The following is a 7,526-nucleotide window of genomic DNA, read 5'->3' as shown; positions in this document are numbered from 1 at the left end:
GGAATGGTTTGTTTTTCTTAAAACATATGCATGCGTCTTTTGCACTGTTTTGGCACACACAAAGTATCAAGCTATGACTTAATATCATACTGAAAACATTCTAATTAAGGGTACTCTTGGTTCTCTACACACACGTGTGCACATGCACACACACACACATGCACTTTTTGCTTGTTTTCCACTTCTTATTATGAAAGGCCAGGGTTTAAGATATAATGGGATTATATGGTTTTACAGGGTGCTGTGTAATTGTAGATCCTTTTTAAACTCCTATGCAACTGTGTTCCAGAACCTAACCTTTCCTTCCCCACAACTTTAGGGATGAATTCTCATTTATACCAAGGTCATTTACTATTCTTAATGCATAAAAGGGACTTAGAGTGGACAGACATGCGATTTGCAAGGCTTTAGTTTTCTTTTTATTATATCTAGGAGGAAAACCTTGAGTTTGTCAACTGAACAAACTACTACAGCAATGATGCCTGCCTGAATCTACAGTTGGCCTGAAACAGTAACTCAGAGAGATGTGTACTGCCTCACATGACAGTGTGGTACAATACTCAATCACAGCATTAACTACTTCACTGCTGAGTATTTCCGCAGAAAAAACAGACATATATTTATTACCCATTGGTGGACATAGGGCTGCATAACAGAACAGGTTGTATATCAGCAACAAGATTCTGCTGGGCAGAGGAACAAAATTCAATGCTCCTGCCACCTACAGAAAATCACTCTGCATCTGCCCAGAAGAGGGTGAAATGATGCGTCTTTTCCTACAGTCTCCCCACTAGGTACTTAAGCATCTTTTCACTCCTCTACTACAAAAAGCCCCACCCATGTTCTCCTGGGAATTCTGAAAGGTACTTCTTCATCAACCCAAAATTCTCCAGCTTAATGAAAAAATTAAAATTTGTAATCAACATAAAATATTTTGAAATTAACATACTGAACCAACTGGAACTGAGGGCAGTGAGATAAAAAGCAGTGGTGAGGACTGGGGCAAGGAAGCATGTTTCTGAGCCCCAGGCACACCATTTTGGCCTCTGATAAATAATTTGGCCTCCTGTGCTGAAAGGAACAAGGAACACAGGGCCTTGTTAAGGGAATCTGGATTAGAACAGGATCCATACTGTGATATCCATCATGTGAAGTTATAGGAGCTGTTCTTTGGGACATCATCATTAGCTGCTATGATGTCCTATAAAAGGAGAGAGATTGTGACTTCAAGGTAAGGAAGATGGGGACTCTTCAGCACAACAGCCATGGAAATAGACTTAGTTTAAAAAAAGTGAAAACAAGAGAAAACATATAAAGAATGTATCACCTGAATAGAGTGCTACCAGTCTATTTATCAGTTTCTCAGAGGCATGCTTTAATGTTGTTTGTTCTTTAAAATCAAAGTGATAAATCATTTGTATTAAGAAACAGAAACATTCCTTACAGGAGTGACAGATGTGTGACCAACTGCAGTTTAAGGAATACTAGTTAAGATAACTCTAGGACTAACATGGTTTGCATGTCAGATGTCCTTTGCTATACTGAACGCCTGACTAGACATAATCCTCATGGATAAATCCAAATATTTCATTGTGAAATTCTTACAGGCCAGGAAATCTACCCTGTACAGCTGAGTAGATACCCTTGGCCCATACGCAAAATATGGTATAGACTTGGCTATTTTAAATAATGATAACCCTAACAGATGACTATGTAGTTATCAGTTTTTGGTACTTCAGTAAGCAGTATCATGGATAAAAGATAAAAAACTGAAAATCACATTAGGACAATATGTGCAATCTACCAGGAAAGCCATCTCATTTTGGCATACTGCACAGATATTTGTGGATAAAACCTGGTTTGTGCTTGGAACCCAGATACAAAGATTTTGAAGCCAGAAGGGACTACTATGAACACTTAGTCTAACCTGCTGCATTCCATCCCCCAAATTTCACATTATTACATCAAGCTTTTGGCTGATTCCGCTACCGTATCTCTTCAAAAGACACCTAAACTTGATTTAAAGACTTTGAGCAATAAGGACTCTCTCTCATGTCTTGGTAACTTGTTTTCCTGGTTAATATACTTCCAACTAAAAAGGCCAGGGAGGACACAACCTGCTCTGTCCCCAAACTTCAATCCACCCTTATTCATTCCAAATGGATGATGATCCAAAAGCTCATAAGATATACTTTGGAGGGTTTATACAGGTCAAGACATTGAACTTGTCATTGTTCAAACCATACTTATCAAAACCTGAAAAGAAATGTGTAATGTTTCAGCCTTCTATTCCTAATACAGGATTCAATCTCAGTATGTATTGGGTTATTAAAAAAAATGTTGATCATCCCAACTAATAAAAACATAACTAGTTAAGTATGTATTTTGTCTGCTTTATCTATTGTATTTACTAGTTTTACATTGTAACAAAGTATCCAATATAAGGCTACTTCTTAGAGGAAGAGAAGGCAGCAGAAAGAAGTTACATATTTACCACAAGACTCAGCTATCACATGTTGCCTGAATGAGTGCATGGCCATTTCCTCTAACTAGGGCGATATCCACAGGTAAACCATAAAGCAATTACTACCCTAGACTTCCCCTCAAGGCTTAGAGACACAGCTTATAGCAAAACAAATTTAAAGTACAGCATCTGCTGGCTTATCCAGTGATGCTTTCCTGCTGTCAAAATTAACCATTATATTGCTTGCAACTGGGCTAGCTTGGTTACCCAAGGGAGGGAGAAGAAAAAGACAGGGAAAAGTATGTCAAAGGCTGGGTCCATTGATAGAGCGCAGAGTGAAGTCAGTTCCATCCCATCCAGCAGTAAGAAAGCTCACCATGAAGTCAAGGCTTGGAAGGGTGGAACACAACAAAAAGGGTCCTTTATCTGAAATAATCATGTAGGAAACACCGTTTATTGCTTCTGTAAATTTGTTTGGTCCCTTTAGTTTGTGTACTGAATGCAAAGACTCCAGGCTCTGCCCTTAACCATTGAGGACCTGCTGTCCTCAGTGGCAGACCCCCATGTTACAGGTCTGTGTGATCCTTAGAAACACAGGGGAGGAAAAGAATGCATTAGGTAAGGAAGGGCGAAGGGCCAGAACCTACAACACAATGGCTCATCTAGTCTGCCATGCTGTATCACGGACAGCTGTGGCACTGTAGCATACATTACAACAGCTCTTGGGTCTGCTCCAGCTTAGCCCTCTGCATTCCTGGGGTACAGAGACTGTGTAAGAACTGAGGGGCTAGGTCCCCTCTGTCAGAGCTGAAAACTGGGACTAACGTTTTGCATAAAAACACCTACTTTGTGTATATGTGTTTCTCAAGGTGAGAACTACGCCTCCAAGGCAGAGCTCAGGCAGCCAGGGCTACAGAGATGCTGCCCACAGAGGAAACAGCCAGGGCACCAGTGAAGCAAGACAAGCAGGAGGTAACACGTAGAGGTGCACCAATATAATCGGTTGCATCAGCATAACAGGAAAATTAACATTATTGGCAATCGCCTTTTTTTGGCCAGTAATGTTATTGATAAATGCTGTGCGCAACCACAGGGCATGCACGTGGCCAGTAATGCAGCCTGGCAGCTTGGAGAGCAGTGTCCTGCTGGTAAGTCTGTGGGGAGGAAGGGTGGGGGGCAGACTGAGGCCTCCCCATGGTGAAGGAGGGAGTGGGGCAGGGTCAGGCGCTGCCCAGCCAGGGCAGTCAATGCGACCCCATTGGGAGCACAACGAAGCTGCAGGCGGCTCGCTCGGGGGGTGCAGAGGGGTGGTGGAGGTTCCCCACCGCTCCGCACACTCCTGGAAGAGCATGTGACCCGCTAGATTTGTGGGCAGGGCCAGAGGTTGTGCTGGTCTCTTTCCTGCAGGAGAGCTAGGCCCCGAGCAAGCAGGGGGCAGGGCAGGCAGCTGTGGCACAGGCAAGGGGTAGCTACGGGTATGGGGAGGGGGGGATGCTATGGCAAATTTTGGGGTGACCATAGCCCACCCCGTAGCCACCCCTCCCACTGCTGCCACTGCCTGCCCCACCCCTGCCCGCCCTGAACACAGCCCTGGCCCAGCCCCACCTCCAGGAAGACGCTGGCACAGCCCCTGGTCCTGAGCTCACAGTGGGCCGTCCACCCTTGCCCTGCACACAAATCCAGGAGGACACATGCCCCCTATGCTTCCCCCAGGGGGGCACACAGCTGAGCTAAAGGATGTCTGTCCTGTCAAATATATCTTTGGCTTCTTTCAGTAGACCACAGCTTCAGCGCCCATCATACTGGTATTACCACAACATTAGCATTTCCATTCTATGCTTGGCTTTGGGAGGACACAAGAGTCAGACTGTCTGAATCTGCTTCCCCCAAAGACAGCATTTATGCTTAATACTTTTAATAAAATTAGAAACAAAAAGCTGCAGCAGCCACCCCAGATGGACCCACAGAGAAGCTGCAACTAAGTTATCATTTGGCAGGGACAAAGTGCAGCAATCAAATTATCACTAACAATGACACTCAACTCAGTGGAAATGAGAGCCAAAACCCTATAAGCCTTGCCAGTATTTTCTGGTGAAAGTCAACTCCTTGCTTAATACAAACAGAAGGGGAAATGTATCCCTTACTCAGTAACAGTATTTCTAGGCGGTACCCACCAACTCAATGCAATAAACCCAAAAGCCCCACAGCTTGACATAAAGATGAGCAAACTGTTAGTGTAAAGCACCACTAGAACCAGGTGCCAAGCCTGCCTGCAACACCCACTCTGGTAAATCAGCTTGTTGTGAAATGGTTAAATCAGTTCTGCTGGCAAGACTGGTTGGGAGAGGACTGCAGGTATGAGCCGAGTCATCTAGAGAGAGGAACTCTAGAAACAGCCAGAACTGGGTAGAAAATCAGAACCATTTTTTAAATGTTCTTTTCTGGCCATTTTCTTTGTTAATAAAACCACACCCCAGGAAAGGATTGTTCACACGTTATGTACTGTGTCTTTGTCAAGAGGGCTGGGAAAAGCACATCATCACACTCAAAAAGTCTTGAATGGTCTCCGGAAGATAAGACTGTGGTGGGCTCTTGGAGGGCAGGGGGTGGGCAATGATTTAAGCATGCTTCTCTTGCCAGTTTTGGAGATTTCTGCTCAGGTTCTTGGCAATGGCATAACCAGGTTCAGATCATGTGCTATCTCTTGCCTCATTTCCAGAGAAAGTGTTTGCCCTCATTACTTTGTGTTTGGCACCTGACATGAGCTTGTCCATGATTCCCCAAAGAAGTGTGGGGATTGTTCCGCAGGTGCATGCATACAAATGCACATACCTCAGGCTTTGGCTTCATCTGTTGAGCAGAATCCTACTCATCTCTCTAGAAAGAAATACCAGAGTACAAATATGGGATCAAATGAAGCACACATGTCAACTTGGCACAATTCTAGGGAAGGTCACGGAGACAATACTGAATTCTGCCTTTGCTTTTCCTACAATCTTCCTCTATCTTAAATGGAAGAAAACAGATTTTTAAGCAGATTATGATTTCTCACACACATATACATGAGAAAATTGGAAGAAGTTAATGCTTATAAAACTTGGTAAGAACAGCAACAGGGCTTTAGGTAGGCACAGCCCAGCCAGGCACAATACAAATTACGTCCTTTGTGTCCATATAAGAAAGCAAATAAGCCACCTGCAAAACCTCTGCTATTCCAGTTCTGGGCCTCTCTTGAAGGGATACCATGCATTGCACCAAAATATTTAGATATTATTATATTCACAATATTATTATAGTCACAAATGGGGGGGAAGGTCATTTGATTTGCAACATCAATCAAACAGGATTTAAACAAAAACCTTCCAAAGGTGGAAGATCCATAGTGGCTCTCCCTATGACCCTACTCCACTGATAAACTTTTGTCAAAACAAGACAGATAACAGCCCTTCCACCATTATAGGGAGGGGGTTGTAGTTACTATGTGTCCATTCTTCCTTTCCTGTTACCTACTTGTAGGGCAGAGGGGGCATTTTCATTATTCCAAAAGGTAGGCTAGGGTCCAGATTCAGTGGGGCAGAGAGCCAACTGCCTAGTGGGAAAGGGATGAAGCTATGAACACAAAGGAGTACAATCCTCCCTTTCTCTACACATGCAGGGAAAACTCTCCCAGGAAGAGTCAATGAGAGCCACCTACATGTACTGCAGCAAAGGACTAACCATAAACAGGTAATTCCAGCACTCTTTTGTCCCTTTACAAACCAGAGGTGGAATATTGCCATTTATTTGCTTGAGAGGCTATTACTTCAAACTCTAATGAGCAACTGCACCCAAAAAAGTGATGGACCTTGAAATGGCAAAAAACTAAATGAGCTTCTCCCGGAAAAGTCTTTTGAAAAATCCACATAGATGGAGGGGAAAGAAAAACCTTCCTTTAGCTGCAAACGAACAAACAACACCTCAGACAGCTAATTCCAGAAAGTCAGAGGCTAATCTGAACTGATGTCAAGCTAAAACAAGTCCCTTCATCAGAAACTCCAGCAATGCCAAAAACTGAAGCACAAGACTTCACTAAACCTTTAATCTGTTCTAAAAGGGCAAATGTAAGTCTAGTCAAGTACACCTCATGCATAGTAATTCAGCCTCAGATGTTGACAACGGCAAAAGCTCACAGGCAATATAATCTCTGTACGTGTCCTTTCTTAACTACTTCAATAGCTGCCTAGCACATCAGGTACCTGGAGTCAGACGTACCCCTAACACAGGCGAGTGCAAGTGGCACATTAGCAATGGAAGAGGAATACATGACCGAATGCTACCGTACGCTCCGACACAGTCAAGAGGCTGCTGCAGAATCCACCAATGAAGGGATTAACTACAGACTGCAATCCTGACCTCTCTCAGTCCTGGTCTTTCTCCCAATACAAATAACCCCTCAGGATACCGAAACTTCACAGGATTAGAGAGTATTTTATTGCTTTCCATTTGTTCCCTGCTTGCTTACTTTATGCTTTTGACAACACTTTACAGTGAGCTTCAGTGTTTCATGGATCATGCAAACCCCATTCCCAGGTCCTACAGGAAAGCATCTGTTGGGGAAAAGAGAAACACGGAAGAGACAAAACAAAAGTGATCACACAGGGACACCTGGAGAGAAATGTGAAGCGGGGGAAGCCTTGTGTATTCTGCTTAAATGGTTCTCTGCAGTACAGAGAGCCTCAACCCTCTGCAGCAGCAGCCAGGAGGATCTACGATAGCAGGAAAGGCCTATAAAATATGTGGCTGAAGTGAACAGGGTCTAAAACAAGGCCCTATAAGGGCTCCTAGCAGCTGACAGAAGAATGTGTTCCTGAATAGGAGTCCCTGTCTCACACCAGTCCCCCCTTTATTCATGTCAGCTTGGGGCTAGCAAATTTAATTTGCTAAACACTGGCACAGTTTCATGCTTTTTGTGACTGAGATGATGATTTGATATACATGAGAGTGGCCAGGAAAGAGACTGACGGAGAAAAATGGGGGAGAGAAAGATTTTCAAGTAAGGAGGAAAAAAAGAGAGAAAATGTAG

General features: G+C 43.7%; 1 protein-coding gene across 8 annotated transcripts in view; it reads right to left on the bottom strand.

The window, feature by feature from the left end:
- Positions 1-7,526, bottom strand: part of AGK (acylglycerol kinase) — a 48,443-nt gene that overhangs the window by 36,020 nt on the left and 4,897 nt on the right. For 2 of the 8 annotated variants that reach the window (XM_025213475.1, XM_025213472.1), the window contains one exon: positions 5,297-5,341. The exons of 4 other annotated variants lie outside the window; for them this stretch is intronic. The gene's annotated coding sequence lies outside the window, so the exon portion shown is untranslated. Of the gene's footprint in view, positions 1-5,296; positions 5,342-6,965; positions 7,051-7,526 lie in introns of all 8 variants that reach the window. 2 more of the 8 variants (XM_025213474.1, XM_025213471.1) reach the window with 2 other exon arrangements.

The sequence above is a fragment of the Alligator sinensis genome, unplaced genomic scaffold (genome assembly GCF_000455745.1).
Source record: "Alligator sinensis unplaced genomic scaffold, ASM45574v1 scaffold585_1, whole genome shotgun sequence".
Taxonomy (NCBI): Eukaryota; Metazoa; Chordata; order Crocodylia; family Alligatoridae; genus Alligator; species Alligator sinensis.
Note: the sequence above shows the minus strand (reverse complement) of the source record. Positions and strands in the feature narration are given on the sequence as shown.